Genomic DNA, 9,661 nt, shown 5'->3' with positions numbered 1-9,661 from the left:
TGACCCGTGGATTCTCACAGAGGAGGCCCTGGTATTATGTTAGCCAAGAGTTGGGAAGGAAGAGGTGTCTGTGAGTGTTCATGAGAGACACATAGCATGAGGGACCTTGACGTCATTGTTGTTCCAGGGTGGGTTTATCTGCCTCCTTAATGAGCAGAACTGTAGCCGATGGCGCCTTAAGGCACGGTGGCCATCCTGCCACCACTGGGTCCAGCCTCTTCAACAGGTATGCTATTGGTCATTGCCAAGGGCCAATGGTGTGTGTGAGAACCCCAAGGGAGACCTTTTCCACCTCATGCACAAAGAGATTAGAAGGCTTTTCTATGTCTGGCAGGCCAAGGGCTGGTGCCTACCCCAAGGCGGCCTTTGTCTCTAGGAAGGCGGCTTAGGCCTCCTCTGTCCAGACAGGGGCTCTCGATCCGGCCCTACCAAGAGATTATAAGAGGGGTCTTGTTATTGCCGAGAATCCAGAAATCCAGATCCGGCAGAATGCTGCAGCCCCCAGGAATTCTTGTAACCCCCTCTTAGTTTGGGGCCTGGGTAGGGAGGTAATGATCTTTTTCTCTCCGGCCCTAGAGCTCTTTGTCCATGGGTGAGGAGCAAGCCTAAGTATTGGACTTGCTGTTGGCAGATCTGTGCCTTTTTTCATGACACCCGATACCCTGAGTCCAACAGGAGTTGGAGGAGGGCCCTTATGCCCTCTGTACATTTCTCTCGGGTATTGCTGGCAAGGAGGAGGTCATCCACATACTGGAGAAGGGTGCAACGTGTGTCCTCCCTTGGAAAGCTGGCGAGGTCTCCGGTCAGTGCCTCCCCAAAGAAGGCAGGCAAGTTTTTAAACCCCTGCGGGAGGCACGTCCAAATCAGTTGCATCTGACGCCCTGTGTCTGGTTCGGTCCATTCGAAGGCAAACAAGGGTTGGCTCTGGGGGCCAAGTGGAGGCAAGTGGGGGCCAAGTAGAGCCTGGGATCTGGCTGAGGAGGGTGTACAGGTTCAGGAACACCAAGTGCAAGGAGACAGTCACTTTGTTGATAACTTGTAGGTCTTGGATTGGTCAGTACACTCCTCCTGGCTTCTGGACTGGCAAGAGTGGGGTGTTCCCGGTGATTGGCATTCAACCAGCATGCCTGCTTCTTTGAGTCTGGTCAGGTGTTCTTGGATGCCCGCCCTTGTCTCTTGTGGCGGGGGTATTGCCACTGTCTCTGCGGTTGAGCCCCTGGGATTAACTCTACAATGACGAGGGCCTGGTTGTGGGCAAGTCTGGGGGGGCTGTCCTTGGCCCATACAGTGGGGAAGGCAGTCCTGAATTCGGACAGGCCACTTGGTTGGGCCTAGGCGCAGAATAGCCTTCATTTGGATCCAGTCGGAGGCTGGTGCGTCCCGTTGGCTCAAAGGTTATTTGGGCCCCCAGCTTTGAGAATACATCCCAGCCGAGGAGAGGGATAGGGCACTCAGGTAGATAGAAGAATTCATACTGTACCATGTGGCCCCCGAATTCACATAAAAGTCATAGTTTGGTCCCCTACTTTCATTTTGACCATGGGCCCATGGGGGCCAAGAAGTGAGCCCAGTCTCCCTCAATCTGAATCTACTCCTATTAGGCCTATGAGGTCTTTCCTGCAGCGTTCTTCTGCATATCAGCTGGGTTTCTGGGACTTTCCCCAGTTGGGATATTTATTCTTTCAACATCCTTTCTCCTTGCAGTAAGGCGCACTGATCCCTTGCTAAGGAGGTTCTGGGCCTCCCCCCTTTTGGCAGCTCTCTTGTGCCTCAGGATCAAATGGGGTGTAAACGTCATAAGCCTTGAGAGCCTCCCATAATAATCCCCAGGGGATTCCCCTAGCTTCTGGGCATACTCATGGGCTTCTTAGCCCCTGCTCAGATCCCCCAGAGGAGAGCCTCTTGGTACTGGCAGATGTGGACCGGCGTCTGGAGAGTTCCTGCACCTGGCCAAGGGCACAATCTGGCAGCTGGTCCGGGGGAGAGAGGACCTGCTGAGTCCAGAGTGGTGGGGAGACTGAAGGTGGCGGAGTATTGGGAACCGGGGGGTTTGGGGGCAAGATTGGTTCTTCCTGTAGATCACTGGCAAGAATTTGTGGAGGTCGGGACTTCTGTTGACCTTCCTTGGGCTGCTTTGTCGAGGCATCTAAGACCCTAGCCTGTCCCTGTTTGTTGCAGGTAAATCTTACCCAAGGGGGAAGGGTTTGGGCAATCCCTAACCAGGAGTCAATATATGAGAACTGATCAGGGTGACCCGGGTCCCAGATGAAAACACGCCAGACACGGCGAACCGTTAGGACATCTAAGGTTCCCTCCGAGGGCCATCCTACACCAAAAGTGGGCCATTCCAAGTTACATAGGGTCCTTAACTTGCTGGGAGTCGTCTTAATTCTGTAGTCTCCCGAAAACCCCTTTTTTGCTCTGTCACACCCCATAGTGTTCCCGTGAGAAGGAATCGCAAAGACAGAGGAGTAGGGGTGCCCCCTTTAATGAGGAGGCCAGTCAGATGCCTATCTGACCGTATCCCAAAGGAACTTAGGTGACACTTAGCCATAGCGGTCTCAGCTTTGTGACACGACTGGAAACTATTCCGATGCCGCCATGGGCTGCGTGCCATTCACCACGGAATCGCAGATGGGCCCACTCAGACTCCATGGACTTTTGGGGACCGTAAGGGTGCCCACCCATGGAGCCACAGAACTGAACTCGGCAGGCAAGCCAGACCGAGTCGCACACTCAGGCTCACATACACACCAGAGGTTAGGACATTCCCTCCCACAGAGTTCGACGGGTGAGACCACTTGAGGTCTCCGGGGAGTGATCAGGTCCCACTTCCACCCCTGTGGGTGGGCTGGACAGGACAGAATTGGGTCCCAGGCCTTACCAGTATCTGACGTCGGGTCCAGGTCGTCACCTGCCAAGTCTCCTCCAGTCCAGCGGGAACGGCGAAGCAGGGCCAGCCTGAAGCCACCGAGCAGATTGCCAAAAATCAGGCAGGGCGCGCCTTCTCCATTGCAATTCCTCGCTCCATCACCGCCTCGCCATTTTCCCAAACCGATGGCAACAACGGGCCACCACGGTTGGGTTTCCCGGTCAGAGAACCAAATGTTACAGAACCTGGTCTGATCGCCCAGTGGAAGAACCGAGCAGCACCCAGCGATGTTGAAAGGCAGGAGGTTGATTTCACACCAGCGGGCTCAGGGGAGATCACTCTCCAGAGGTCTGAGCCCCGAGCGTAAGCAGAGGGAACAATTTACAGTCTGTTACTTCTGCATTCCGCATTAGGAGTAATTTGGTATTTGAGCAAGCAAGCGGGGTGGGAAGAAGAACCCGGAAGGGGGTTCTTAGGTCAGGGACTGGAATTTCCCTATCAGTCCTGTCGGCCATCTTTTAACAGATTTTTCCCTATCAGGAAGGGATATGAAGACAGGAAGGAGGTGATAATAGAGGAGACAGGGTAAGAGGTGGGGAGTGGTTAGGGACCGAAGGTCCTTAGGTGTATTTCCTCCCCACTGCAGAAAGAAGAAACCCAACTCTAACTTCACAACAAAATGCATTGGCTCCCGTGACAAAGTCCAGTAACTGAGTGGGCTGTGACTTAGCCAGTATCTCCAGCTCCATTTCTCTGGGATTCCCTCGGCTGTGTGGCCGTGGCTCCAGGCAGGCTTTCTCAAGGCAGTAATGTTCAGAAGCTCATCTTCTATTCCCACCCCCCAGCAGTTATTTCATTGACGCAAATCAGGTCACCCATTCCTGATCATCCAATCCCTGTCATGAGAATGTCATCATTGCATAGCTACTTGTGTTCCTAGTTGGAAAACAGGCCAAGGAGAATGGGATTATCCCCAGACAAAGCAGGCCCTGTCTGGAACCCAAGGAGGGGAAGCCCTGAGACACATGGGCTTCCTGGAAGGAAAAGTTACCTAAACAAAAACTACAGTACTCTTAAGAAGGGGGGAAGTGGGGCGCCTGGGTGGCTCAGTCGGTTAAGCGTCCGACTTTGGTTCAGGTCATGATCTCACAGCTGGTGGGTTCAAGCCCTGCACTGGGCTCTGTACTGACTGCTCAGAGCCTGGAGCCTGCTTCGGATTCTATGTCTCCCTCTCTCTCTCTGCCCCTTCCCCACTCACACTCTGTCTCTCCATCTCTTAAAAATAAATAAACATTAAAAAAAAAAAAGAGAAGGGGGGAAGCGCCCAGCAGTGTCCACCACAGACACTAAGAAACAAACATGTAAAAACAGACTGGGTTAATGCAAAGAGAGTCGGGTAGGAGTCCATGGCTTTCAAATTGAGCCCTGAGAGAGGGCTTCCAGGGAAGGTGGCTGAGTAGGAGGATCCTGGGCTCACCTCATCCCATGGATACAACTAGAAAACACTCACATCAGTGTAAGTAACCCAGAAAATGACCCAGAGTCTGGCAGAACAGACTCTCCACAAGTCAAGGCAGAGAAGAGGCCTCATCGAAGAGGGTAGGAAGGGTGGAGATGCAGTCAGGAGCTAAATGGACCCCGGAGACTGTCCAGGGGAGGGAGGGACCTGTGAGCATGGAGGGGAGAGGACCCTGGAGAGACCACACAAGGAAGACGAATCCCCCTAACATTTGGCTTTGAAAACCAGGGGGGCCAAACTTCACGAGTTCTTATCATCAGCGGGACTCAACACCTGGAACTTTAAAAGTCAGTGAGTGGGCTTGGCTCTGGGAAACTGAGTCCCTTCCCTTAAAGAGATAGTACAACAAACAGCCCACAGACATACAGCATAGAAGCAGCAGTTGGAAACACTCCTGAGACCTACAAGAGGGAGATTTGTTTACTCATCTCAGAGCGTGTCACAGAGGGACAGTGATCACGGGGAGACTCCTCCAGGAACAAAGGAGCTGGTGGGCATCTGGCACCTCAACATACACCACAGCCACCTGTGGGAACCGGCAGGTCACCAGACTCCCTGCCTGTCTTGCTAACAGCACACCCTGCCCGCCACATTTCCCTGCAGGCCCGCCCCCTCCAGCCGGGCCTCCGCTCCAGGTCCCCTCACCCAACAGACAAGTACAAACCTTGCTAACCCCACGTGTCCCACCCCAGTGTGCTTCTGCAGATCCCCCTCGCCCCCCACAACCCAGCCTGCCTCGGTCTAAGTGGTTGCAGGTACCCTCCTGCAGGAAAGACCCTAAGTGGGAGTAAGAAAAGTAGGAAGCACAAAAGCAGTAAAATTGAGTATGTCTATAAAAATCAGTCAAGGGGGATGCACAAAATAAAAGGATGTAAAGCATGACACCACACACCTAAACAGGGGGGAGAGGAGTAAAGAATGGGCTCAAACTGAAGCGACCATCAATATACCGTAGACTACCGTACGCATAAGGTGTTATATACAAACCTAATGGTGGCCACAAATCAAAAACCAGTAATAGATATGCAAAAAAATAAAGAGAAAGAAATCCAACGATATCACTAAAGAAAGCCAGCAAACCGTGAGAGAAGAGAGCAAGAGAAGAAACAGAAAAGAACTATAAAAACAACCAGAAAACAAGAAACAAAATGGCGATAAGCGCATACCCATAAATAATTACTTGGAATGTAAATGAACTAAACACTCCAATTAAAAGACATAGGGTGACAGATTGGATAAAAAGCAAGACCCATCGATATGCTGCCTACAAGAGACTCATTACAGACCTAAAGACACATGCATATGGAAAGTGAAGGGATGGAAAACTATTTATCACACAAATGGAAGTGAAAAGACAGCCAGGATAGCAATACTTATATCTGACAAAATACACTTTAAAACAAAAACTGCAACAAGAGACAAAGAAGGACACTATATAATCATGAAGGAGACAATCCAACAAGAAGATATAACAATTCTAAATATGTATGCACCCAATATGAAAGCACCTGCATATATAAAGCAATTAATAACAAACATAAAGACAATAGTCAAGAGTAATATAATAATAGTAGGGGACTTGTTAATACCTCAGTTACATCAATGGATAGATCATGCAAACAGAAAATCAACAAGGAAACAGTGGCTTTGAATGATACGTTGGGCCAGGTGGATTTAACAGATATAATCAGAACATTCCATCCTAAAACAGCAGAATAAACATTCTTTTCAAGTGTACATGGAACATTCTCCAGAATAGATCACATACAAGTCTCAACAAATTCAAAAAGATTGAAGTCATACCATGCATATTTTCCAAAGACAATGTTATGAAACTAGAAATCGACCACAAGGAAACATCTGGAAAGAACACAAATGCATGGAGGTTAAATAACATGCAAATAGATCACATATTAGGTCACAAAACAAATCTCAACAAATTTAAAGTAATTGAAGTCATACCATGCATTGTTTCCAACCACAATGCTATGAAACTAGAAATTGACCACAAGGAAACATCTGGAAAGAACACAAAAACATGGAGACTATCTAACATGCTACAAAATAATGAATGGGTCAACCAAGAACTCAAAGAAGAAATAAAAAATTACATGGAGGGGGCTCTTGGGTGGCTCAGTCAGTTAAGGACCCAACTTCAGCTCAGGTCATGATCTCATGGTTCATGGGTCCGAGCCCTGCACTGGGCTCTGTGCTGACAGCTCAGAGCCTGGTGCCTGCTTCAGATTCTGTGTCTCCCTCTCTCTCTGCCCCTGTTCCTTCTCTCTCTCTCTCTCTCTCTCTCTCTCTCTCTCAAAAATAAATAAAAATTAAAAAAATACATAGAGAAAAATGAAAATACAACAGTCCAAGATCTTTGGAATACAAAAAAAGCAGTCCTAAGGTTTATAGCAATGCAGGGCCACCTCAAGAAGCAAGAAAAATCTCAAATAAATTGAGACCTGAAAGATGAGTGGGCACTAGCCAGGTGATGAATGCAGGGAAGAGGAATCCATGAAGTGGGAACTGCATGTGCGAACATTGGGAAGAGCTCACCTGTTGGAGGAACAGAAGGGAGGCCACTGTGGCTAAAGTGTATTAAAGGAGGGGAACAGTGTGTGACAGAGAGCAAGTGCAAAATCATGCACCCTGGGGTGGAAAGCCCAGTGACCTGACCTGATTTATGTTGTAAGAAAATAACATGCAACTTTTGGAGCTTGGGTTGAAGAAGACCAAAAAGCAGAAGTAGGAATGCGAGTTAGGAGGCGGCTGCAGCTGACCAGGTGGGTGATGGTAGCCAGGACGAAGGCAGTAGCCATGGGAATGGAGAGCAAGGGGTGGAGTCAAGATGTCTTTTGGAGATTTAGTCCCCATGATTCGGTGATTGGATATAGAGGCAAGGGAGGAAGAAGAGTCAGAGGTGACTCTTGAGCAACTGGATGGATGATGCTACTCTTTACTGGGATGAAAGAGAAAGAGGTTGGAGGGCTAGGAGCAAGCTTGGGGGAAATCGGTGTGGACCTGCTGAGTCGCAGAGAAGACGCCATGAACTAGTTATGCGAATCTGAGCTCAGGAGAGAGATTAGTGGCCGAACTAGTTGCATTAATGATACCACAGATGGTAGGTTCCAGGACAAAGGTGGCTGAGCTGCTAAGCTGGGGTGGTCAAAGCCTGCGTGGCCCTCCTGTGGTTGTCTGAGCCCCCCAAGGGGATGACAAGGAAGACTGCCAGCCAGGGGAGGAGGTCTTCGGTGCTTGCAGGGGCACATCCAGGGGGTGGGGGGCTGACACAGGCAGGGAGGGCTACGGGACAATACAGGTGAACTGCAGGGGCACCACAGGAGCAGACTTTCAAAGGACCCAATGGTGGCACGTGGCCAAGAGTGCAGGCCCTGGAGCCAAACTACCGGACTGGAATCCGGGCTTTCCCACGGAACTAGCTGTGTGGCCTGAGGCAAGTGACGAACCTGAGCCTCTGTGGCCCCCAAACGGGGATAATAATGACACCACTTCACGGAGGTAGTGGTGAGGCGGAAATGCTGTCATCGCTGGCCCTTGGCAGAGTGCCTGGCCCTCAAGTACCTAATACATGTGAGCCTTTACAGCTATTAGCTCTCAGCTCTCGGTCACGTAAATAAGGGAGGAGAAGAAGGACCGATCTGGAGGCAGCAGCCAGGCACGAGGAAGACAGCAACCCCTCCTCCCCACCAGGAGGAGGGTTCCCTGCTTCTTCCGGCCGGGGGGGGGGGGGTGGTGTGCAGGGGCATCCAGAGAAAGGCAGGACCCCGTGGTGCCACACAGGTTAGGTGAAGAGAGGGGGGTGTTAGGGGCTGATGAGTGTGGAGTAGGACTTCTCAAGGGGGATGCACAGGCCTAGAGGAGAAGGCAAGGGTCTGAAGAGGCGGGCTCAAGGAGACGGCGGCCCAGGGCACCGAGGGATGGTAACTTCGGCACGTGAGGTTGTGCTGACACGTCAGCCTCAGAGAGAGAGTTCAGCTGAGCGCATTGATTTTGGACGGCAAGAGAAGGCCCAGAGAGGGCATAGAGCAGTAGTCCCCTGCAGAAGCACACACAGCAATGTGCAAGGGGTAAGAGAACCGAATCGGGCCACTCAGCGCTCTGGGATGGGCAGTGTTGGGTGGACTTTAGCCCTGACTTGGCATACAGATCAGACAAGACGGAAGTTACTGCCTGTGTGTCCGGGGCAGGCCATGAGATCCACCTTCGACGCCCTAGAGGACCACAGAGACCAACAGTAAATCAACCTTGGAAAGTCCTGACCAGAAGTACCTAACGTTCTTGCCTTTCCTTTGCCAGGAGAGTGGGAAAGATGCCCAATTGTGGTCAGTGGTCTTCCTTTTAATCCTTCCTAGCCATAAAACTCCTAGAAGAAAACACAGGCAGTAAGCTCTTGGACATCAGTCTTGATCTTGGACATGTCTTGATCTTTGTTGTGACAGGAGTCTGGGTCACAGGAGAGTGGAACAGGGGAAGGCTATAGACTGGTGACCCAAACAGTCCAGCCCTCTGTTTCTAATTCGGGAACTGTGAAGAAGCTGCCTCCTGTCTCCCTGCTTCACTTCCCCCTCCACGTGCTCCAGTTCTTGCTCTCCCCGATTCAGCTCTGCCTGCCCCACCCCCCACCTCTCCTGGCTGTCTGTCTACCTCACTCGCTGGACACCCAGGACAGCTGACACCTGTTTCTACCTGTTACCCTTCCTATCTCCCAAAGTCGATTGCCTTCTCCCCTGACTGTCCCTTTGTTCTTTCTCTTCCCTTGTCTGTTTCTTGCTCTCCCCAACCACACACCACCATCTTTTCTGACTTGTCCTCCCTCTTCTCTCAATCCTTCCTTTGTACCTGACCCACCTCCTTCTACAAGCTGCCTGAGCCCTGTAACTATGGAGTCCCTCACACCTTCTCTTCAGACCTCAAGCCCAGGGATGCCCCAATCTCACCTGGTGATTCCCACTGCCAATCTGGGAATTAGGTGCCTAGTCAGGTTCCTGGCGCAGCCCAGAACTTGTGACAACACAGGCACCCAGCAGCCTATTGACACGAAAGCCAACAGAAAGCCAGCCCCGGCCCAGGAGCATCTCTCTGGGTTTTTTCCTAGTATTGCTTTCTCGGTCGTATTAGTCATAGCCAGCTCTAGCTATCTAGATTGATAAAAGTTCTTGTCCTGCCTGGGTTGGCTGGTCAACTTTCATGGCCCCTGACATTTGTAACTGACCTCTGGGCCCTCCCTGCTAATGGCAAGAACATGGCAATGA

Source organism: Felis catus, chromosome C1 (assembly GCF_018350175.1).
Source record: "Felis catus isolate Fca126 chromosome C1, F.catus_Fca126_mat1.0, whole genome shotgun sequence".
NCBI lineage: Eukaryota > Metazoa > Chordata > Mammalia > Carnivora > Felidae > Felis > Felis catus.
The sequence above is the reverse complement of the archived record's forward strand: the minus strand, read 5'-3'. Positions refer to the sequence as shown.